Raw genomic sequence first — 27,106 nt, 5'->3', positions numbered from 1 at the left:
TATTTACTAAAACGCGATTAAGTCCCGTTTAGTAAAAATCGTGAAAGTTTAAATCAGTGTTTTGTAATATTCTGTGGTTTACTTGTGGTAATTTATAAAAAAAGGAAAATGATCGGATTTGTAATTTGTACTTAATATTATTTACTCATAATCCCGCTCTAGCTCTTGTATGATTTGTGTTTTCCTTGTGTTCAAAAAGTTAACCACTGACGATGACGTTGTATATTCTCCTAAACGAAATTCTAATATTAAGCTTAAAGGTGGCTAAAAGTAAAACCTAAATTATTTCATAAGGAGTTATTTGTTGTGGAGATTAGCAATTTTGGTATTATTCGACCAATCTGCTTTGTTTCTATTTGACTAAAGACACGCGTCATTTAATAATCATTTGGTGAAACTCAAGGTTCTTGTGATCGTGGCTAATTGAGCTCACATTTGATTAAACACGGCCATTTGTACCTGTATTGTCCGATTGTTTAAATTACTTAGCAGTGACGCTCGCGCACTGACTCACTACGAAAACCAAACATGATTATAATAGCAAGTTATTTATTTGCTGTATTAATCAAGCGTTGCTGACTGTACATAAGAAAAATATAAAATAAAACCTTCATTGATTCATTTGCTACAAATAAGGTTGCAATAAAAACGTTTGTTTTATGAGAGTTCCTTTTTAGGGTTTCGTACCCAAAGGGTAAAAACGGGACCCTATTACTAAGACTCCACTGTCCGTCTGTCTGTCACCAGGCTGTATCTCATGAACCGTGATAGCTAGACAGTTGAAATTTTCACAGATGATGTATTTCTGTTGCCGCTATAACAACAAATACAAAAAAGTACGGAACCCTCGGTGGGCGAGTCTGACTCGCTTTTGGCCGGTTTTATTTTTAAACGATTAGCATAAAAATTGGTTCAAATTTAAACATATAAGTATCATTATGAAATTATACTATAAGATATACGATCACATACGGTACTTGGTAAAAAAAACTGTTCACGTTCTTCATAAGATTTTAATATTTACATTTTTAGATCAACCTGTAGAAGTTTCTAAGTGGGCTCGCTCCCCTTATCACATATGCATTCCCAAAGACCCTTACCGGTCCCGTAACATCTGTCCATAACATAATTCGACAATGTTTCTTTCCATATTCGACTCAGGCGGGACTTCCGCACCCATTCACAATGCAGTGAAAGTTTAAATAATATTACACAACCGAAGGTGATAATCTAATAGGCGTAACACACGAAAATCCATTATGCAGATATTTTGTGCAATCTAAATAAACATTATGAGCGCGCTAATGTACGGGGCCGACAGGAAACAAAAGACAAATATGGAGTATCAATTTACAGTCCAAATACGAAATATATATAAGGTACATAAAATCAGCCTAACATCGAAGTTGGCTTTTCAGAATATTGATACGCTAAAACAGGTTAAAATATGTGTGTTTACGTAAACATAGAAAAACTGAACATAATACATATTTAATCGTGCATGTTATAGGTAGCTGTTTACCTCGTTTTTGTTGTTATTGCTACATAAAACGAGTATTAATATTTAAAAAAAAATACGACAATTTTACCATTGAAAGTAATTAATGAAATGTGGTAACGGTTGGCCGCTTGCTATGCCTCAAGGCGAGGGCCGTTCATAGGGCACGCGTCGGTGGCATATGGCAGATAACACTTACGGTGTTTGCCTTAAAAAAAACGCAACGGGCTGGTGGAAACACGCGCCAGTAGTTGGTTTTTTTTTAAACACGTGGCTCAGGTATTCAACCATAACGTGCGTCCCCATTCGCAGCGCTGCGTTTAGAATGTGATGCAGTTTTCTCGTTGTGTTTACATTCCTTACCGGTGCACAAAAAATCAGACTAAGTGATTCAACACTAATCGGCTTATCAAGTCTTTACATACAATACAGAAACTTTTAAACCAGATTGGAACAAGTATTAACGACAAATCGTTAAGTAAGTAACGTACGTAATAGCACCTACCTATTAGATATCTATCTTTGCTATTAGTCAGGAACAGTAATTACTACGATTTAAGAAGGGACGCTAAGTAATCCTGAAGGACATGGAAAGCTTTCAGATTAATGCAGTCACTTTATTATCTACTCTAATTCCGACTGGACCATCATCAAGAACGTCTGCCAAGGCATCCGTTCAATCCAGTTGATCGGGTAAACGTCGGCCTTGGGTCGTTATTGGCAATGAATTGATAGCTGACATTTAGATTAACCGCCGGGCAGCTGCGAACTGCAATTAAACGCCAACAATTACTTAGCTTCTTCGGGCAGATGTCTACCCGTGTATGGAAGGCTTTACGGCAACCGTTTGACATTTTACTTTTTTCTAAGCGAGTTAAGGGTTTAAAGTGCCTATGTGAGTACACTTTCTATTAATGTTTTTAACTGCCACGCGACTGCGAGGTGCGGTGGAAAGGTGGAACGTGTTTATGGTCTGCTATAAAATTTGTTTATAATCATAAGCATGGCTGTGACATTGTAATAAACTAACATAATTGACTGTAAACGAATACAAGGTTTCTAAAATATTTGATATAATATGTCATTTAAAATCAATGATGTGAAAAAAATTCTTAGGGTTAATAGCTAGAAGGAAGTAATTTTATAAATAACTATTTACTATACATAAAAACATAGTAAGTTAAAATTGATTTATTCACTGATATACAGAGTGATCAATCCAAATGGTTCAGTAGGGAGAAGTCAGAAATTATGAGAGATAGCGACATCTGTTCTTATTAGTAACCATGGCTTCGATTTTAGATTTAATAATAATGGCATTCAGTTTTTTTTAAAGCGCTGGTGGGGCCTAGCGGTAACTGCATGCGACTTGCAATCTGGGGGTCGCGGGTTCAAGTTCAAACCCAGGCTTCGTACCAATGAGTTTTTCGAAACTTGTGTACGAAATATCTTTGATATTTACCAGTCGCTTTTCGGTGAAGGAAAACATCGTGAGGAAACCGGACTAATCCCAATAAGGCCTAGTTTCCCTTCTGGGTTGGAAGGTCAGATGGCAGTCGTTTTCGTAAAAACTAGTGCCGACGTCAATTCTTGGGATTGGTTGCCAGGCGGACCCTAGGCTCCCATTAGCCGAGGCAAAATGCCGGGACAACGCGAGGTAGATGATGATGGCATTAATTTTTTTCTAATTTTTTATACAAATTTTAGGATAAATTATACAAACAAATACTACACGCGATTACATAAAGAATATTGACCAGGTTCGATTCCCGGTTATGTATGAGAGAGAAAAAAAAGATTGAATGTCATTATTATTAAATCTAAAATCGACGCCATGGTTCCTAAGAACAGATTTCGCTATCTCTCGTAGTTTCTCACTTCTCCATACTGACCCATTTGGATTGATCACCCTGTATATTGATATAAACGAAAAAAAAAACAATTAAGTACCTACGCCCACAGACCTTTGTGCTCGATAGAAAGTCAAGTGTTTTGTCTCTTAGATACACGTAAGCAATAGGATTATCCCATCCTGTAACAGTGCGTGTAACATAACCCAAACGTTACATTGTATAGTGTACACTTTTGTAATAAAGCATAATAGGTATATGGATTATATGGATACTCCATAAACGCTTACTGGACCAGGTTATTGTTAGATTAAACATTTTAAACGCGTTTCACGCTTTTCGAAGAACATTAAGTTCCGTATCCCTTTCATCATCAGTACCGACAGTACGAGCCCTTTAATAGGTAAAGCTATTGTCTTTTATGATTATAACTTCTTTCTGTACGCGGTAAAGAGGTAGCTCGTAGCTCTGATTATAAGAGTTCTTAGGCAGCTTGTTTAGGAAAGTGTCTTGTTCCTATTATGTGAAGCAGGCCCGGATTTAGAGACCTATGAGCTATGAGGATATGGAGAAATTACACGATGAAGTGCTGCTAAGTTTCTACGAATTGAGAATAATATTAGTGGGTCTTATGAAGCTGTGCGATATAACCAATAAACTATGGTTTATGGCATAATTACGATTCCATAACGTTACACGTCTTGGAATGCTCTTTGTCCCGCTCTCGCATAATCGTCTTAATCACAGGCCAGGAATGCACACGTGCAATTGACATTTATATTATAATGCCTCATTACAGAGTGGCGTGGTTTCCCTGGATATACTTAAGACTTGGTGACAGCTGCTGTTAGGAATTTCTTTAGATACCTGTGCGGCAGAATTATACCAGCTTGCCTTCTGGCGAAACGATAGTTGAATAAAACCGGCCAAGTCCAAGTGTGTAGAAGATTCAACACTATGTAAGTAATTACGTATGTACAACTCATGTAAAAAATTGAGCAGTATATCCTTTTTTGCACAAAAAACGCCGACAAGTTCCTTTATAACATACTTTTATAATATGAGTTAATATCTTCCGAGTTCTGCAAATTTCACAATACACAGAGCATGTAGAGCGTCCAAGAAACTACAACGGATCGTAAAGCCACTAATCACCACGTTTTTCAATATCCTCATCCGATCACACTTATCGCTAGTTCATCAACAATTAGTCCACTTACAGGCTTTGAAATCGTCTATACATAATAAGCCGCAAAAAAGGTAATTATTGAAACAAAACACTGCGACCGGATTCCGATGCACCATTAAAGGCATTAACACCGATAGTTTTTGTGGTATTGAACGACTCGTGCTGTTTCTCATGCACTAGTTGGGCCTATCATTCTTTAGGTGACATGAGTATTGAATAGAGACATCTCATATAGAACCCAGCATTATAGAACCCAGAGCACAGAGCAGGTTGACATTACAAGAGTCAAATTGACAGAGCCGTTGACAGATTAGTACAAATATAATTATAACTAATAATGAACCGATATATTTTGTGCACTGTAGATATATTCTTTAGGTTTGCACTTCACGGATGCATTTTCCCTCGGGTCTCTATTGTTTGACATAATTATTGAAAGTCATAATGTAATGATTGTCATGTTATCATTAGTCATAATTTGGTTTTTCTCAGAAACGCGTAACTTTTCAGGATTGCCATAAAACAAACCTAACCTATCTATAGGATAACCCGAGGAAAATCCTGAAAAGTTAACGGTTTCAGAATTATGACTAATGATAATATGACAATCATTACATTATGACTTTCAATAATTATGTCAAACAAAGGGACCCCTTCTTCCTCGTTATGCTTTTTATAAATAAATAAAAATTAAATAAAAATCATTTATCAGGTCTTACATACCTACCCATATTTTAACACATTACAAAAATTACAAAAAGAGAAATAGAAAATAAAAAATATAAAAAAAACATTAATAAAAATTCAAAATTAAATATATACAATATTAACCCTACTAACCCTTATAGCCCGCATCAGAAAAAGGGCTCCAATGTAGGTTAGATTCTATGGACACCTTTCCGATTACATCTATTTCAGTTTCTTTTTTGTTCATTATCAGTGTTTATCTAAACCAATAATACCCGGTAAGGAATTAAGTAAGAGCTTAATACCTTACCAGGAAGTTGGAAGAGCTTAGAAAACTGGGTACTCGGTGACATACAATCTGTGGAACGCACTTCCCCTCGGGGCCGGAAAAGCCTTTCTCGACGTCAGCTTGAGAAAGTGAAAACTGACGTTATCGGCCCGATAGCGGCCGGCTTTATTTATTTGATTGGACGTGTTCTCATAGATGCGATAGTAGTAGATTATGTTGGAAAGATAAAACGGTCTTCCTATATGCATGATCTGGAAAATAGGTATAGTAAATAGTAACTGTAGTAAGCGATGATCCAAAAAGTTGCAAAACAAAATTGGGGCATTTTCTATGAAAACGCACAGCGTCGCGCGGCATTGTATTTTTATATCGGAGCATCGTTAATAATGGCGTAAGCGCCATCGACACTAAGGTCCCTTTTTATAGAAAATACCACAATTAGGCTTCTTTTTCGCATGGCGACTTGAAGCCGCTACGAATGCTATGATAGCTCCCGGTATTGCTGTGTAATAGGCTGCTGATAGAGCTGGTGGTAGAGCCATTGAACTATTAATACTAACGTATAGAACCGGCACAGAGAACCAGTATTTTGCGCCATGAGTTGCTGCCGTTTAGGCATCAAACCATAGAAGCGGAGCGTGAATCTCGCGACCTAAACGCGTAAGCGCCATGAATTTTGCGGCGCTTACGACGTTTTGGTCCCATGGTACAGGTTGTGATTGCGACAATTTCATTGTTTGGTATGTCGTCTCTGTAGTATTAATTGCTCCCTAGCATTTGCGAAAAACGAGAGAAACACTGTATTGTATTGGGATTGGGACCTCTGACTGGCTCTGACTAAGAGGGGAAGTAAGAAGTCTTACTAATAGTATTTTATCGACGGCAGGAAGAAGTATCCCATTCCATTTTTCTTTGACACATAAATTACGTGATAAAGCACCATAGCGAAGTTGTCTATTATATAACTTATATTTTTTGTACATATTTGGGGTACATTTAATGTATATATTTTTATGAAAAAACTTTAAGGCAAGTTTATACATAATAATTATAATGAATACTGCGTACTTCATTGTAATTATGTACTATGTTTTTAATCCAAAAAAATAATAATAGGTCTTGCTACTTGCTGCATTTATGCATTTCATGCGTCATTCTAACAGATAGGTGTGTCATGATTTGACATAATGTCTATCATTAAATGCCTACCAAGTACCAACATAGTAATATTAATTGCAAACGTAATATTTCAGTCCTCCGTTAAATAACTGATAACTATGCTAATGAGAAGACGTTGATAGATTAGATAATCAATCTGTTCAGCAAAATTAATCATATTGCCGGTCAAAAGCATTATTTTACATAACATACTTTCTACAGACACATAATAACTAAGCATATATTACTGATCACGAGGTCGATCTATAATAATTATCGTTACCTATTTATTTATACGAAATTATAATTATAACTTTACTTTCTTTCAAAACGTCGAGATAAAGGTTTGTACTGTAAACAACAAAAATATAAATCAAATTCATAAAATAATATACCTAGGTACATATATTTTGAACACAACGTGCGTTTAGCTGCTTTTTTCTGCGTACGGTACATTATAACTCTATTCATCCAATACCCTGTCATAAACTAATTCGTTTGTACAATTGTATCCACCAAATGTTAAATTCAAACAACTTTAATGGCTTAACATCTGTACATATATGCGTTTCACATACTCGAGAGGTATTATCCACTTCGAGCTTTCGTTTTCTTTGTTACGACTGATGGTATTTTATCTTATCTTTAGATACGTTCTCAGATGCGATTGAAATGTTCTGATCAGCGTATCGTTCAAGGTTTTCAAGCATCTATTTTAAAAGACTGGTTTGAGTTTCAGAAAACCAAACGACATTGGTTCTAAATAATCCAATAAAAAACTCGGTTATTAGTGGGACTACGATCTATATCGATTAGCGACCGAAGATAGCAGGTAACCACATAAAAATAGAAAACGGTGCAGTCAAATGCAAGATCTCTAAAAATTTTCCCCAAAATCGCCGGTAACCTAAAGTACCTAAACGTAAAGATCACTTTCCAATAAACTATATAATTTTCCATTAGCTACAATACAAAATGTGCAACTGACAATAGAAAAATAAAAGATGCGTTTAGCGGCCATTGCCACCGCAGTAAGTTAGAAAACGCCACACCTTGCCTATAAACTTGCGCGTACGCACAATTTATTGTAAACTGCTACTTCGCTACGCAACCGGCTTCACATTGAAAAGGTCCTAACCGCCCAAATATCTCAATTAAGATATGTCCTTTCAAAGCGGTTACTTGCAACGAGCTGTGGTCAGATGCGTCATAACTCTGAGCAATTGAATACCGATTACGGGTTAGCATTGTAACGCTTTAACTGGGTGCTCTGTCGGGTGCAATTACGCAGAATCGTGCGCATAGCTTACTATTGGCGCGTGGTTTCCAATTACGCCTAGTTGTTATAGGTATGGAAGGCCTGAGGCCAACGCTTGCCTGCGCTTTGTAGGCGATGGGTATAACACAGGAGTGCGCCAACTAGACTGCGGAGATCACCTGCAGAACGGATATCGGTATTAGGTATCCATGGTCCGCGTGAGAGTTTAACCATAGTTGCAGCTGCAGAATCAATGGCTGTTTATCACTCTAGTTGCTGCTTACTTGCATAGTCATGATTTCCCAGTGGTAATGTGTTAGTAATCAAAATTTAAATATTTCGAAGGTAGAATTAGAAAATTAGTTTGTCGTCTTTACAGTGGATCCGATGGCTGACGACATTATCTATTTCAACGTCTCCAACACTAAAAAGCAGTTAATATGGCACATTTTTCTCATTATGTAATAAGTAGTATAATTGTTGTTGTGGTCTTTTATGAGATGCTCCATCAGGGGGTCTAGCCAAAATGACAATCGTACATTGACGAACAAACGAATAGAAGATTGTATCGGGATGACAGATACAACGAAAACTTACGTGACTATTTCCATTGTCATCTTGCCTAGGCACCCAGGTATGAGCCAAGCCAACACGCCACTCTGTTGCGCCGTTTCTACATAGATAACAATAGTGACGCACACCTGAAGAATTGGGTTTAAGGATGATAATCTTTTAAAGGTCTTCAAGTGTTATTGGTATTTATTCTTATCAAGTAGATTAAATAGATATGTTTGTACATACACGAAGAAAGCCTTGGTTGATTAATTTAGATAGCATCAATCAAATTTGTGCATTCATGCTTGTGTTTAAAATGTTATATAACATCAGGCAGATCGTTACTTTGATTATGACGGTTCGTTTAGCGGCTCTTCGTGAGACTTGGCCGATTTTATCAGTGGATATACACGTTATATGCATCGCTTCAAAAAACATTGTAATTAGGTCTATCCATAGTTTATAACTGCATTCCTTTCTGCCGGTTTTTTAATACCTAACACTATTTTAGATCGCGTGACATCCGATGTGCTAATTTAGGTAGATTAGAGGCTAAATTGAATTGGCTATTTACATTGAATCACGGAAGAAATATGGGTCTCTATTGTTTGACATAATTATTGAAAGTCATAATGTAATGATTGTCATATTATCATTAGTCATAACTTGGTTTTTCTCAGAAACGCGTAACTTTTCAGGATTGCCATAAAACCGACCTAACCTAACCTATCTATAGGATAACCCGAGGAAAATCCTGAAAAGTTAACGGTTTCAGAGTTATGACTAATGATAATATAACAATCATTACATTATGAATTTATGACTTTCAAGAAATATATGTACCAGCGGCCATACTACTGGTTGTTTATAAAAAAGCAGGCTAATAGTTTGAAAAAAGGAAATCAAACGCTGCCTTGTTTAGTTGAAACGGTTGATTCGAATGTAGTAATTAGCTTTTTGCTCATTGCGGAATAGCACTAAATACTCCGAAGGCGCGCCATGGGGGTTTATTCCAGATTCTAGGCATACTGACATTATTCGCATTATTTGACAGATACCCAACTAATCAACTGTTGCGCAGTGACTTCTCATTAGTAACATAACTAATGGAAGGCTGTGGGCTGTCGGGATCGCCGCACATAAATTCAAATTCAAACTATTCTAAATTCTAAGTTGACAGGCCGCCATGTAGAATCCCGATGACTCAGTTTAAATTCCGAACACGTCGAGTGCGACTGGCATGCCTGACCGCACCGCCTTGTTACGTTCGAAAACAACGAGGAAGTCAAACTTTTTCAAATGTAATGGCTGGCTGGATGGATGCTCTATGGTTTGTAAAGCCTACCGACATGATACGTGTTATTACGCATAACCCGCGTCTCTAGTTCTTGTTAGTCCTTAGAAAGATGTACGAGTCTTCTCCTCTCAGTTGCGCCAGGTTCGTTAGAAAGAGAGTTATGCTTATCTCTATGGTTCTTTAGCATGCTAGGAACTCTGAAGTAATTATGTTTAAAGCTATGCGGGTATTTAAGCGCAAAAACTAATGTACGGTTTATGCAGGTTGCGTTAATTTGCCATCTCGTCAGACAGAGCTAAAGTACCGCCATGAAGAACGAATTAACATCCTGGCGTATAAACTAAACGCAGTGCTTATAATGGTCCTTACTGCTGCTGCTGCTGACTTATTATAAACTAGGAATAAGTAGGAATGGTACCGTATATTTACGAGTAGGTACCTATATACTAAAAAAATTCTGCCATCAGTCGTCAGCAACCATCAAACTCAGGTAATAAAATAAAAATAACTTAAATAAGTTTAATTAACGTTCCCAATAGCATCTTCATAATGAACAAGTTCAAAGTGTTCAAACACCACGACAGCACGGCAACATGAAATAATTTAAATTAATTACATAACTAATAAAATCTCGCGTGTTTTAGATCTCGTGACTTGCGCAATTTTGTATAATCGATGTATTGGATGAAATCAAATTTTTGACTATCTTCACTGGTTCTTACGTAACTTCAACAGTACAGTTATTCATCGCCCAGCTAACCGACTATCCGATAATAAATCATGTAGCAACGATATTAGGTGCACGATTGGTCAACTAAGAGTGTTGCTGGCAGTTCGTGCATGTTGTATTGGTGGCATGTCTTGTCTATGGTTTATGGGCAGTGGACTTGTGGTAATGAGGTGAAACGTGGTGGACGCCTCACGAGTATCGCGATACACTAATAGGTAGGTACTGTTAAAATTCGTACCTACCAATGAAGGTTAATTCACCTCTACTAAATGTTATTAAGGCACCTATACGAAATATATACGCAAGGACGTACCGTATACCGTATACCATCCACATCGCTTGTTAGTAAAAGTAATTCATCTTTTTTTTGGTGAATAAAAATATATATTTTATTCTTGAAACTCTCCTTCATTAAATTCGCCATTAATTACAGATTAATAAAAGTGTCTTTAGTACAAGTTAGCAAATATGGGTCATCCTTGATACCTATCATGCCTATCAGAATACCGTTAGGATAGAAGTTCGTTTAAATCTCTTTCTCACGCTTCTAAGTGTCACTGTCGCCCCTAAGAAAGGAAGTACCAGCAAATCAATAAAGAATTAGCTTCCTTTCCCATTGACACCTCCGGCGATCGGCCATTATTTACGTATTAACACAACTGATATTAGCACCCGTTACTGTCGTAGACAAGTGTAAAACGGGCACAAGTTTTGATGCGTGTTTTTTCAGTTAATGTTGGGTTTCTAATGAGTTACATGGGCAGAATTGTATCAACTGTTGAAGTGTTGACAATGTGGTAAAGTGAATATAAAACCAGTAGCGAACGCTCGGAACGCTTTAAGTAGAGCGGGACACTGTACCTATATTTAAAATAACTATTACCAAGTAGGTATGTAAAATCCTATGTACCGACCCAAGAAGAGGGGGACGGCACTTAAGGATGACTCACGTTAGACCGGGCCGTGACCGGGCCGGAGCTTCCGGCGGTTCGTTTTCTATGGAAAGCATCACGTGATCACCTGTCATGTCATAGAAAAGTAAGCGCCGGAAGCTCTGGCCCGGTCACGGCCCGGTCTAACGTGAGTCATCCTTTAAAGCGCATTTTTTCTAAGTATTACTCTACATTGAGTATTATCAGAAATCTGAGAATAAAGTTTATTCATAAATAAGATTTATTAAATTATCTGTACACATAATTAATTCATAGTGTCAAGCGGAAGTCCACCTAAACCGGAAATTAAATGTTCCAGTTAAATCACAATAAGGGCGTGTCTCGTCCGAGTCAACAAAGCCATACAGTCCATAGAGCTGCATACAGCCAGTAAAGTACCATCTGCAATGGCGTCATGCTGATGATACAAGAAAAATTCCAGCTTCAGTGGTCAGGAATTATTTACGTCTCTTAGTCAATGTAATCAATAAGCAATTTATAATGTTACTATGTTATTGCTTGGTTATTTGAAATAAAATGGTTGGTTTAATGAAAACCTCTTATATGTATAATGATATAAGAATCTGCGATGTAGGTATAACTGCCACAATAAAGTAGGTAGCAAGAGTACCTTTAGTTTAGTTAAGGCTATTAAGTATTTGGATTTAACAGAAACATTTGACCAGTCGACACATTGGCGCATGTCATGGCATTACCTCATTTAAGTCGATATTGAAGTCAAACTGTCAATACTAATACAAAAATACAAGGGATTATTTGGGAAATTGTTTGAACAACAACGTTCCTTCCGAGTTCCGAAAGGTCTTTTTAGCTTTGAGTCAGTAACTCTAACCAAGTCATAACTTATACCGTTTGTTTGAGCTACTCTCTCCTTATTCACTAGCAGCCCTCGCAGGTACGTCTGAGTCACCAGTATGAGGCGGAGTCCATTCATGATTGTGCCTCAGATTTGTTCTGAGAACATTTATCTTACGCTACGTTCATAACTTGAGACTGACTCATGTGGAGTTTTATCTTTTTAATTTTATTTGACCCCTTATAACCTTTTCGTGTGGCCACTCTTATTCTTAAGTCATCGCGGTAATATCTCGCTAGTCCCTTGTGTACACAGTATAGTATAGGGACACAATGGAAGAGTTATGGTAACAATGGTAGGCGGTCAACTATGACAGAAGGAAAAGATGAATTTTGATTAAGTTATTAAGCCACTATCATTTTTTGCAGATGAACATAATGAAGATGTTGTTCCCTCTTTTTTTATCTCAATAGACGACGTCTATTGTTGGTAAACTATGGTTACGGATTTTAGGTGTTATTAAATAACTTAAAAAACAATTTGGGTTTTTGTGAGTTAGCCAAACAAACAGAAATGATTACTTGTCCGGAGCCCAGTCAACCAGAAAACTCAACCTTGTACCAACTATATACCAAGTTCAATGCCATGGAAAGAATACAATTCATTAAGTAGTCAAACTAGCGCGCGATGAGTAGTAGTTTTGGGCACAAAAACTTAATGTGTGTGTAATCATGTCTTGATTACGGTGTTCGGATAAATTCTAGGCCGGGAGATATTATGTTTTTTATAAGATTATGCACTCACGCGATGACACTTTATGGACGCAGTATGTAGGTCAAATTTTTATTTCTTCATATTTTTGGACCACAATCAAAATTTCTCTTATACCAAACTTTAACTAAGTAGGTAGGTACTTAAGTAGTACCATAACATTTTCATGTTTAGGTTCCTATTAGTAATTAAGTATATCATTGCTTAATTTGATTTAATCAATGATTCCAAAGATGTAAAGAACAAACGTGTGTAATCTATAATATAAACTATTTCTTGTAGTTGATAAAGAATGTATTTTAAAACCACTACAGTACGATATTGACTTTAGGTATGTAATGAAAGAATTTTTAGGTCGTAACACTGTCGGTTTATTTATCACTTTCTAATAATGGTTCAACCAAAATTCCCACGAATATAATTAAATTGCACTCATCTTAATTAGTTATTGTCTCGAGTGTGGTATTATATTATTGTACCTCGCTGATAATGACTCGTTTCATAAGGTTACGACTGTATTTAGGGGTTTACAACTAAAGTGGACTGCAAGGGTGGTAAAAGGGCACGTATAGTGATCACATTAGGCTGCGGCGTTCAGTTACAATTACAACTTATTTATTTATTTAATCATATGGCATATGATAATAATTGTGAAATAGAAACAGTGTAATTGTTGTAAGTAATTAAAGATCTACACATAGACCAGTCAGCCACTTTATGGCTTCGTCGCTCAGGGTGATCAGGTCTTCGGGAGGGCCGGCGACATAACGCGTTTAGCGGAAGCCGCTCGACCCCAATTTCAAAGGAATACCGCAAATCGATGTACAGGTTAGCCGTTTGGCACACGCATACTAGAGGTCGAAACAAAATTTTTGACCCGCAGTTCCTAAAAAAATTTCGCTGGGGGGGAGTGGTAAAACATTTTTTTTTGTATGGAAAAAAAAATATCCAAAACCTATCGAGTGTGGTATAATACGAAAGGGCTTTTTGAAGCGATTCTAAAAATATATCAAATCATTACATTTCGGGCATTTTATTTTTCAATTAAAACAAAAAGAATTTTCGAAACATACCAAGTTTGTGCTCCTCCAGACACGATATGGCTGATTTTTTTTTCTGTACAATATACCACAAATGATACGTGATATCCTCATGTCTAACCCCAAGAAAGCAATTTTGAAAATAATATCACTAACAATTTATTTTTATTTTTCAATTTTAGAAAGTGACACAGTTCTACTTCAATACCAATTTTACGAGACTTGTGGAACTATACTGCAGATACGGTACATATTAATCATAAAATGATACGTAATATCCATATATCCAACGGGAAATACCTCTTTAACCCTTTAACTGCGCCTTTTCATCAGTTGGTATAATTTGTTTAGTTATTGACACAAAATATCAAGGTTGTATCCTCCAGCTACGATATACCTTACTGATTTTTTTTGTACAATATACCACAAATGATACGTAATATCTTGGTATCGAACCCCAAGAAAGCAATTTTGAAAATAATAGGGGGGGGGGGGGCAGCGAAATTTTTTTTAGGAACTGCGGGTCAAAAATTTTGTTTTGGCCTCTAGTATGTGTGTGCCAAACGGCTAACTTGTACATCGATTTGCGGTATTTTTATACGAACGGGTTAGACTAGTTATAGGACAGTCGTGAATGATGTGCTGGATGGTTTGTGCTTCCGCACCGCAACCGCAGGCCGCATTACAACCTATTAGGAATAGAGTATTGACATCACTACGGGAGGATACCTACTCAGCTCCCGATTGCAAGTCAAATGAGGTAGAGTCGGACCACTCTAAGTTTTCATGCCAAGTGCTACGTCAAGTATGGAGCTTATAGCCTGGGATATGTATGAATTCTTACTGCCAAGTCGCGAAATGTGTTTGGTTTACACTTCCCTCTATACCACTATTACTACTACCTCTTATGTTACGATCTATGAATTAAGAATTGCTATTAGTTGGTAATGCAGGACTAGGTATGTTTTGTACTAACCTCACGCACTTTTCCGGAACAGGGAACTACGCTCGTCCGACCTGCAAACAAAAGGAAAGGGGTTATGTAAAGTAGACATAGACTATATAGTAGACAATTTATTGTTGTTTGTATTGATCAGATGTTATTTTTAGAAAAAAAAAATTTAAGAACCTTATATTATCAAGCATTGATTCGACAAAAACACAGTTCCCATTACAATTGATTGCCATTTCAATTTAGTAAAATCGACAGATCTATGTCACACAGGTCACATTTTGTCAATCAAAATAGCTATTCAAACATTTTGTTTGGGTAATTTTCATAAAATTATGTTGATTCAACCAGCATCACCAACCAAACATTAAAATTCTTACAACTCTCTTAAGTTACAAGTATTTAATTTTAATGTTTAATAAACGCATCACATTGGAAAAGCTATTCCTTTCTCGTTCCAACAATTACAATTTATAATGACAGCATCAACTTAGACGGATGATAGAAATGTTTAACAAAAAGTGACAACTGCCGTGTTCCATACAAGGGATGCTATTTGTTCCACTGTCATCTGTATCATGGGAATCATGGGATGTCAGCTTTTTGCGTCTGATTATGACAGTGACAATTTTATTACGTGCCTCCATGCCTGGATTAAAAAAGTTGTTGGGTTGTTTATGGTATGAGATTTTCAAAATGGCTACGGAAGCTAGTAAGTAAATAATATACTCAGAATTGACTCAAAACAACTAGGACTTAAGTCGTTTTCGAGCTGTTTAGAGCTTTCCGTATCTAAATAAATTTTGCTAAGCAATGTAGCCACACCGAGCCACAGTAATTGTGGTTAAAGTTAATATCAAGTAAAATCGATGTTTAAACTTCTCTTAATGTACAGATAGATTACTTGACTTCAAGTCAAGTTACGGAATTCACATAATTATTAAGTATAATTGCATTAATATTTATGCGTAAAGAAACTCAAAAGTAGCGAGCAGTACCTTACGAATTTCATACAAAACCTCTAAGAGCCCAAAATAGTCGAACAAACATTTTACTCGTTGTGACTGTGTATAAAAGCGTGGACTATGATCAGCAGCAAACCACACAGAGATATGTACGCTACGTACCTACCTAGTCGTAGATTTCTGCTTTAACGCTGATGCTATATGGCGCGATTAATGTAATTATATGCCATGTATAGGCACTGATACTGATTCATCGTCTACTTATCGCCAATTTGTACGTTTACGGACAATTTACCGTGTGTCTACTGTGGAAGCCGACCGACGGCCGGAAGATGAGTTATTCTCCTGTCAAACATGTTTATTATAAATGGAAATACGCTTAGATGTAAACAAGTGCGTAGTATCCACGTTTACATAAATATGTTTAAGTTTTTAGAATGTATTCTAGAATAAAACTATGATTATATCGCGTATATTAAATTTATATAATACATCCCGACGTTTCGAACCCTTTACAGCGTTCGTGGTCAGCGTTGGTGGCGTTGGTGGTGGTTCGTGGTGGTGTGGGTGGTGGTGGTGGTGGTGGTGGTGGTGGTTTTATTTCATGAGTAACTATCGCGGTAACCGAAGACAAAATTATGTATTCTAGAATGTTACACTTGACTATTTTGGATATGTAATACTGTATGTACCTATATTGTATGCGAAGTGAACGGTGGGGGAACTAAAAGGGGAGACGATAATAAGTGACCATTTCGGCCTGCTTCCACCATTGGTCATATCATCATCATCATATCATTTATTTATAAAAACAATTTTACATTGTGTTTGAATTTATAAATTACTTAAAGCTACATGAACACAACAACAAACAAACATGCAACTAATATTAAAATTAAAACATAAATAAATAAAAAACGAAAATCCTTGTCCTTATCTAACTATGTATGTCATTATCTTTAACGAAAAATTTAAAGAGTTTAAGATTATCCATGTTCATATTTAAAATGTACCTAAAACCTTAACGGAAAAAATACTAATTTTTATCAAGCAGATACATATCTGCGAGCAATACTACAAATTGCAAGTATTGCCCGAGGTGGTGAATTTTTAAAATTTTCCTTTAATATAAAATTTAGATTCTGTCTGACTCTGCAGTGAAAAATTCCAAATGTTTTCTCCTACAAATTATTAAAACGAGATGATTAGGCAACAGTTGATTAGTATGACAAGTTAATTCGTCGGCCGGTCGTGTCGCACTAATGTGCACTATATATGCGCGATTGTATGCAGATGCGCGGGCGCGGCGGTCGTCGGTTGCGTAGACGCTGCGGCTGCGACTGCTGCGAGCTGCGAGTCGAATATGTTCCCGGGCACTATATTGAGTGGGGCCTACCGCGAAAATCGAAATGTCGTTCTGTCTCTCTATAGCTTATGCAAGAGTGATAGAGAGGCAGACAACGAAATTTAGATTTTCGAGGTAGGCTCTCTGAATGTCGAGAACTAGGAACTCTAAGAAGTGACACTGACAGTAGATTGAACTTTTTTTATTGATCTACAGGGTATTATATAGAAAATATATCGAACAATTTTAAGTAGGGACCAACCCCAAAAAATATTGGCTTTCCCATAGAAAATATCGACATCTAATGCACGCCAAAATGTATGAAACATCCATTGGACTCACCTGTGCTCGGTAAGCTATTGCTTTTGGAATTACATTGTTATTGGGGCTGCGCGAGATTGCTGTACACTTCACTACATAAACCACTCAGTGGATCACAATATTGTATAACCATGTACAGTCAAAGCGTCCAAATATTGTTTAAACGACTCTCCAGAGAAATAAATAAAACAAATAAATAAATATTTGGGGACAATCTTATACAGATCGACCTAGTTCCAAACTAAGCAAATCATGTATAGTTTGTCAAAGAACTGTCTCATTTCAAACTTAGGCAGAGAGAATCATACTATCTTTGCCATACACTAGTACTAGCACCCAAAAGAAAAGGATGAGTATAGTTTTTTTTTGTTCTTATTTACTGACAATTTAGTTCGACCAACTATACATACGTATATCGTATATAGGTAAATACATACTTATATACATAGAAAACACCCATGACTCAGGAACAAATTCTGTGTTCATCACACAATATGGCCTTTCCGATAATCAAACCCGGCACCATCGGCTTCATAGGCAGGGTTACTACCCACTAGACCAGGCCAGACCGGTCGTCAAATATTATATCCACTAAGTATACAATTCAATCGATGAATGGAACAAACGACATCAACGAACGGTATAGTAACGAATCGTCACCCTTCAACCGACTGTCGCCCTTTGGGGGCTTTGGGTAGAAAGTACTTAAAATAATCGTAATTCTAATACGAATTCAACGGATATCATCAATCTTCGAGTGATTCGTTGATTTTTCTGGACACTCAACGTTGTAAATCAAAGTCAAAGCAATTTTAAATTCAAGTAAATTGTTTTAGAAATACCCCATTCAATTCCAATAAGATTTCTTGTACGGGTATGAAACAATCGAGTTTGATTTATCGCCGACTGTACCCGGCTTGAGCTTGAGTCACTGGTGCTGGTGCCCGAGTATTGACATTTTCGAGGAACATACGCGTAGTTTAATATTTGCGCAGCAATTCAGTTTTGGCATGATGGCATTAAGGCATGATGTGCAATATTGCTCATCATGTCTTACAAAACTCTGAATCTCATCGCTACTAAATGTCTGATATTACTGTTACAAGGCGTCAGGTCGTCGTATCGATATCGACTTTCAGCTCTATAGAGAATCAATTAGTAGGTTAATTTACAATTTTGATGCAGTTCGAACCTTCGCAAGAAGTTTAATGTACCGTAAAATGGTTCTACTTTGCTCCAATTTAAGGAAATTTCGAATAACTTTTTAAACTGTTCATTATTAAATATTCAGACGAATTTAATATTAAGAAGAACATCTTACACACAATTTTTTTCGGTAAATCAACTTTATGAAATGTTGTTTTATATAAAACGAAGCTATGAATAAGGAGCACAAGATTCCCATTGTTTGGGGTATTTTTGCTCTAACGTATAGTTTATATTTGGGGGTGCAAAGTTACCCCACTGTGCGAAAATTGAATAGGCCCCGCCAAAAACGATAGATTAATGTTATGACTAACGTAGCAATTTAAAATATATATACAATTTCGTTTATCTGAGTATATAAATAATAATATAGAAATATTATATTTGGATATATTAGACGTTAAGGCCTTTTTTTTTTACTAGGGTATAGTACCCACCCAGGAGCAAAGTAGGACCATTAAATTTAACGGTAAGTACCACTAGCAGGTACCAGAGTCCGTCAATGACAACTCTGCACACTTGACTTCGAAGTGACAAAGTGGGGGAGTGACAGTGTAAACTTCATATTTTCATGGGAATTTGACGTTGGTGGCAAATCCATAACCTCATTGCAAAATCTGTGCCGAGTTAGCTTGGTCCGAGTGTACAAATAATATATGCATAGGTATAATCCACACCACACACCAGTGTCCTTATCCTTCATTTTGGGAAAGAGTAATACTTTTTTCAGAGTAACTAATAACTTATATGTATGGCTTATATCATTATATTTAGTCCCATTTCTCAATGAATACAGTTGCCCTTTTTAATAACGCAAGATTGATATTTAACTTGCTAGACTTAAATAGAAAATCGTCGAAATACATAGAAAGGTTGAGTGCCAAACATTATGACAAATAAGGTATGCTCAAACGCTTGCAATACTTTGTCGGAGAAAATGCTTTGATAGTCAGTACGTAGGTATTTGTTTCAAATATGGGGAGAGCGGCGCTGCGTTCTGTGAACTATTTTATATTGCGGACACCGGCCAGTTGCAGAATTTTGATCTGTTTATTGTCTACGTTACGTATTTACAATACTGACTTTGTTGGAAAGTAGCAGACGTTAGACGTCGGGAAGTTTTAATATTTAAGATTGAAAAGGCAGCATTCGAATGAATTCACCCTGCGGTAAAGATGTACCTATACCTAGTTACCTACCTTACAGTCCTAAAGCGCGCTCTAGACTACGCGCCGCGATTCGCGCACGAGTGTGGAGGGCCCTTACCACAAGCACCATATTGTTCCGTGAGTAATGGCGCTGTTTGTGATCAAAACCAAAAATGGTTTAATTCTTCTAATTGTAAAATGCTCCAAATTATCTGAAACAGGTATCCAGGTGGAACCGCTTTTTATAGGTCCTCGCGCCTATCTAGTACCAACTGTATTAGGCTTAGCACAGGAGCGCCGCGACAGTATCTCGCCCGCGAGATAGACCATTCGTATTCGTCCATCTCTAATTAATACAGTTAGAAAAGGACGGGTAGTCTATCTCGCGGGCAAGATACTGTCACATAATTGGTCCTGTGCTAAGCTAAAATTAAAATGGCATGGAATTTTCGTAGAACAAATGAAGAACAAAAAGTTCAATTAAGTAATAGTTCCGGTATGCCGCGTCCGAAATTCTGCGGCGATTATATTGTGTGAGTCAGCTGAGCGCCTTTATTCATCGCCGGAACTAGCCGATAAGTCAAATATTTTAGGAAGCTACCTGAATTTATTTAGCGTAAATATTTTGATTTACTGATTATCGTACACATATCTACATAACAAGGCGGTGCGTCCGGGTAAGATCGAAGCCACTTTGACCCTTTTTATAGCTTTTTCCCGGTACAGTAAGGTTTCAGATCAAATTGTAGGTATACAAATAGGTACATATTTTTTATTGCTGTTATTATCTACACATCAGCACATCACTCCACTGAAGCGCAATGAAACGGGAGCACTCGAGAATTATGAGCAACAAAAAAAATTGAACTCACGCCCTATTTTAAAGTGGGTATCGTATTGTGAGTCAACAAACAGATAAGACAACTCCGTCTTACCTACCTATCAATATAGTTATGTTTACTTTTTATCAGTTTCAGCGAGCAGTTGTGGTGTCATCGAGTTATGACCACCCATGCTATGAGACTTCTGTTTGCCAGTGCAACGGGATCCGGTCCATCCGCTAGATAGTATAGAATTTCATCTCATAAGGTGTGGTTTTATATGATATGATATGATGCAATGAACATCGACGTTGAAAATATGGACAGAGTGTAAAGTCAGGGTGTAAAGTATCCTAGTAAAGTACCTATCTAGGGTTAAGTTTCTTTATAAAGACAAAAAAGTCTTAAATAAACCTAGAATAGTTTTTCGGAAATATTTAAGTTGATTTATGAAAAAAATAAACAGAGTTAAAGCATTAAGTTTCACATAAATGTGATTTCGCGAATTTATAACTAAAAGCTATTAAGAGTATCAGTCGCAGTTAGTACTAGTAATTGTTTATTTAATACAATCACATATAATGGTGAAATGTAACATATAAAATACTATTAAAAGTATTAGAACAAATTAAATTATTTTCACAAAATATTTTAATTTGTTTTGATTTCAAATAGTAACACTACTATATAAACTATAAACTAAAATAAATGTAACATGAAATAAAACTATGAAAACGGATTATATCGCGTATATTGAATTTATAATACATCCCGACGTTTCGAACTCTTTACAGCGTTCGTGGTCAACGGGTGACACCCGTAACATACTAAGAAAAAGTGACCGAGGCCTCCAGTGTCCCAGGCTGGAATCGATTGGGGGCGCCATAAGCCTTCAGTAAGAATAAGAAGTGCATATAGTTGGAAATTTTTTATTATATTATACACATAGATTTAAGATTAGATCCTAAGTATGCATGTAATATTGCTATGGCCCCACGGGGTCCATGTGGAACTACCAAGAATTTGAAATACCTATAAAACCATGGTTGCAATAAATAAATATGAAAATATGAAAATTCGACCTATGCCGCCGTCCCCCGGTGGCCTAATGGCACAGGCCCCTGCCGCGATAGCAGAGGACGCTGGTTCGATTCCAGCCTGGGGCACTGGAGGCCTTGGTCACTTTTTCTTAGTATATGACCTTTATTTCAGTTTAGAACAAGTAAGTTTAGTCGGCATCAATAGTAGCTGATGGAACAAGTATCTAACACCCTAGATGACTTTTCCAAATAGAGACAAATCTCTACAGTTTGCGTTCAAAAAGTATCTGTTACTAATTGTTTTAAATAGGGGGCGTAGGGGTGCCACTACCACAATCTGAGGGTCTAACGCGAAACAAGGAAATCGAAATTTCGTTATCTAACGTAGTGACAGAGGTCACTCTTGCATTTTCGAGCGATAAAGAGGCAGATAGCGAAATTTCGGATTCGGATCGGACAAACCGCCTTGAAAATTTGTCATATTTTATTATCTCTGAAAACTTGTTAAAAACCTGTTAAAGGTACAGTATGTATAAGTTACTCTATGGTTTACTAAAAAGGCTAGTGTTGCACTCTGGTGGCAGAAGATTGCAGTAATATCCCCTATAGAGACAAATTTATTTTTGTTAAGCTGTCGTTTTGTAACCGCGTATTCTGATCCGCTCGTTTTGATGCTGATTGTACCTTTGTTTTTACAATGCAATTCAAATACCTGTCCATTGCACTATGCGATGGAGTCATGGACAGTATAGACTCGTCTCGAAATACAAGCATGTAAAGCATATAAACGAAGCGCTCTGTGCTTAGAGTCTTTAGATGGTGTGGTGTAATCTGTCACACAAATATGGCGGGAATACAAGACATGTTTGTTGAAAGTCGCGTTATATGGTCCTCGGGAGTTATGAAAGTACCTACTTAAGAATGTGGACGCAAACAGTCGAGACATTGTATTAACGATGATTGACATTATAATAGAGTAACCTATCAATTTATTACAAAAGTACGGTTTAGTAGGTCTTATCTTATCTTGGGTATTATGTTACGAAATATTTATTCTGATCATAACTCGACGTGCGTACAGTGTCTGTAAAGTTCTAAATTTGAGATTTTTGACTAAATTTGATTTTAATGGCGGTAATTTCGTACCAATTAAATTTACTCTCTTTTTAAAGGATTAAAATGTCACGTTAGTAACATCTAAATAGGTATGACTGTCAAAGTCATACCTAGTTATTTCGTACTCTTGTAGGCCTTTTCCGAAACTAGTGAATTGTAGCATTAGGTAAATAAATTACAAAATGTAATTTCGTCCTTGTAAACGGAACCCTTTCGTAACAGAGAAACAGGTCCGTAGATTTCCATACATCTCGTGTCATTTACAATTCAAATCCACGCGTGATTATGATTACCATTCGAAAAGTTCCTTGGGCTATGCTTTTACTGTGGAAAAACGCAGTATCCGTGTTCAAATCTTGGCATCTTAAAACCTTTTCATTGGAGTAAAAATATATAAGATATAGACCTAAGAGGATGAATTATAAGCTGTGTTACGGTGGCTATATGTTATAGTTATTTATATTGTTTAGAGGCGTTTGTGCAATCCGAGCGCGTCGGTAGCTACAGGGTAGGGCTCCCATGGGAACACTGAGATTTAAATCAGCCCGGGGTGGTATTGGGATGCTTGGGGTGTTATTAACGAGTTAATCTAACGGGACGTACATTATCAGATATTTCGTGCTGGAATTAAACACGGTAGGACTTGGCCGCATTTATCCAAAATCGTTTAAAAAAATTTATAAATGCCGCAAAATATTTCATTGCAATGTAACGCTATTGAAACAAGATTTCCTGGGGGCCTAGGCCTAGCCAAGGCGACAATAATTGATAGAAAACACCAATCTAAACTTAAATTAATAATGTATTTAAATCTATACACATACCATAAAACAAAGTCCGCCGCCGCGTCTATCTGTATGTCTGTATGTTCGCGATAAACTCAAAAACTACTGAACGGATTTTCATGCGGTTTTAACCGGTGTATAATTTGTTAAGGGTAACCCGTGTGAAGCCGGGGCGGGTCGCTAGTTATATATATTTTTGTGGCATCTGTCATCCCTATATATTTTGTAGGGTTCCGTACCCAAAAGGTAGAAACGGGACCCATTATTAAGACTCCGCTGTCCGTCTGTCTGTCACTAGGCTGTTTCTCATGAACCGTGAACCCTTCGTGCTCGAGTCCGACTCGCACTTGGCCGGTTTTTCTTTTCGTTTGGCTTTTTCGATGTAAGATCGCCATCCTGGCTAGGCCCCCTGATTTTAATGAATCCATTTCTTCCAACGGTTTCTAAGGTAGGTATTCAATATTTTCAGTTAAGTTATGGGTACCAGTACCAATTCATGTGGGGTATTTTTAAGATACTTAATTTTAGACTGCCTCCCTTGTATGAGTTAATTAGGTGCTGAATATTATACCCATTTAACGCTGTGTATTCCCTGTGGGAATCGTAACAGGAAACATAAGGAACTATAAAATAAACCGGGAAATAAACCTGGCATTCGCCACTTAATTCGCCATTTTAGTTTCTTCATCCATAAACCGCACTAAAGATAGCAGAAAGGGATTTAAAGTCACATTTCCTTTTTCACTTTGAACATTTGATTCTATCCTCGCCTTTAAGGGGATAATAAACCGATCTAAAGTCATAAAGTGAGAGATACCTTCTCGTATTTCACGGGGCTTCTCATTAGACGGGAATCGTCCAGAATGCACGTTCGTTCGTCTCTAAATAGTTTCTTTAATCAGCTATTATGCCATTTAGGGAGATAAGCGGTTGTTGGGGCATTAGGAGTTCACTTTGTACTCAGCACAGTGAGCATAACCAGTAACTCGTTTGGGCATAAAGTTGATAGTTTCTGTGATTTCTGTCTATCTATACTCAGGGCCGGATTTCCGCCTAGGCCCACTTGGCCCGGGCCTAGGGGCCCAGGCAACCTAACAATGGTTTTGAGATGGATAAGGGGGTCCCTTAAATTCCAAGTGCCATACCAGGTGCCTAGGGGTAGGTAAATAAGATGTTGGTGTTGTCGAATCGGACTTTATGCTTATATTTGTGACGTTTTCAACCAAAAGGTACCACATTGTCGCTAGTCGACAAGGTTGATTTCAAATTGAAGTTATATGGAAATAGCGCCTTATTGACAACCGACAATAAAAACCCTTTTGGTTGAGAATGCCACATTTACTGTCCGAAAAGTATGTAAATGTAGGTATGTAAATAAATACGAGTGCATAGGCACTGTATACATAGGTATACATATAAGGGATTAACTTACAGAAAGATCCCCATAGTGTAGTGTGTCTTGGAGATTAACGATGAACGGTGTAAAACTGATTTAATCGAAAGACGAATTCTACTACGTACCTACCCACTACATACAAATATCCGACGTAATTTTATTTTTACAGTATGTTTCGTTTTAATATACTGTCAGGGACATGTATACTGTGTCAGCAGTCGGGACTCATCGGAGATAGCTGTGAGTTCATTGCCGTAGAAATCTTGGGCGAGGTGCAGCAACAGAACTGTACTGTATGTACTTGTCTTGTGTAGAGTTAGACCAAGCTAAGTTGGCAGCGATTTTGATAGCTCAGACTGTGCAAGTGTTATTTTGAACACCAACTTCTATGAAATTATGACGTTTAAATAAAATAGCCTGTGCTATCAAAATCGCTGCCAACTTAGCTTGGTCTAACTCTTATTTCAAGATGTTCACGGTGGCATCGGACACACTTATTTTAAAATTAACACCAGCGGCAGATGGTACAGTCGCCATCAGATATATCGGAGCGGCCAAAGCGCTCAAAAATATCTGAATACTTCAACGTCTCGATAATAGAGGCTTTATTCAGATGTTTGTGAACACCGTGGCTGCTCCGATATATCTGATGATGACCAGTACACTGGACTATGAGAAAATATCTGTATAAAAATACTTTTGTACGCCCACTGCAGAGAACTCCTGTGTATTTTGTTACCCTGGACTCCAGTAACCGTTTCACGAGACCTTGTAACGTGCATAAAATATAATCGGAAGCCTCTTTAAGAGCGTTTTGAATCCAAATTGTTTGAAGAGAACAGTTTAGCAATTAGACTGAAAAACTGATGACAGAACATGAACGCCGACAGTGTGAAAACAGGCTCATAAAATAAGACGCCCATAACTATATAAAGTGGAGACAAGTACCTAAGCACAAGCAGGATGACGTACCCTGGCCAAACTCAAGGTAACCTCCGCTAGAAGAAGGTACAGGCGTTTCTATCGTAAGTAACTTGGTCTCTTAAGTAGGTAAACTATGTCGACTGACTGTACCCGCTCTATTCCACATCCGCCCTTCTCTCGCGAGTGACAGAATAACCGCTCGTTTGATTAAACCAGGTATAATTATTCATAATCAACTTCCGAACGCGCCCGCTCTCGCCCGGGGCGGCTTGCGTAACTACCTCAACATGTGCACTATCCCCGTGGTCTATAAAAGTGAAAATGTCTTTATAATTAATCACACGGCATTTTAATGAGTATCTATCACATTAACAGCGTAAACATACACATGTTATATGATTGAAATCGAGAAATTTTAAAAGGTTATTGCTGATTATCTTTTCTGCTTGTTTTTAGGATGATTCTTCTTCATTTTGCAAACTTAAAACGTATTACGAGGTAACCTTATAAGTTTATAACCAACAGAGGATTCGTGTCATTACAACTGAGAAAAATAATGATTAGATAAAGAAATTAACGATGACATAACATTGTAGTCGGGTGACTTGCGAAACAGTCTGAAACCGGAGATTTGAAATGTCTTTGGGTGTGGGTAAAAAGGAAAATGAATTAAAGTAAGTAAATATGAAACATTATTGATTTTTTTTATGTGGTCCATTTCAGACAATTGTAGTAAATGCAACGTAACAACAGTACATCATCAAAAGTTGTAGAAGGTTAATAATAAATACGACATATCTGTGAAGTTTGTGTGTTATCAGTAAAAACTAGAACTGGCCGAAAATATATCTTATCCAAGAGGTGTACGAAATAGGATATACTTTATGTTTTCGCACTTTCCTTTATTCTTTATTTATATGTAATATTGGATTTACTTTAGGCATGAAAAGAGAAATTTAAAAATACAAGCTGACGCATGTTAAGTCGATGTTTAGTCGGTTTCACAAACTGCCCAG

General features: G+C 37.1%; 1 protein-coding gene across 1 annotated transcript in view; it reads right to left on the bottom strand.

Moving 5' to 3' along the window:
• LOC134747177 (uncharacterized) overlaps nt 1-27,106 on the bottom strand; it is a 47,367-nt gene that overhangs the window by 15,041 nt on the left and 5,220 nt on the right. Inside the window, exon 2 of the mRNA XM_063681756.1 lies at nt 15,048-15,088. The gene's annotated coding sequence lies outside the window, so the exon portion shown is untranslated. The remainder of the gene's footprint in view (nt 1-15,047; nt 15,089-27,106) is intronic.

The sequence above is a fragment of the Cydia strobilella genome, chromosome 14 (assembly GCF_947568885.1).
Source record: "Cydia strobilella chromosome 14, ilCydStro3.1, whole genome shotgun sequence".
Taxonomy (NCBI): domain Eukaryota; kingdom Metazoa; phylum Arthropoda; class Insecta; order Lepidoptera; family Tortricidae; genus Cydia; species Cydia strobilella.
Note: the sequence above shows the minus strand (reverse complement) of the source record. Positions and strands in the feature narration are given on the sequence as shown.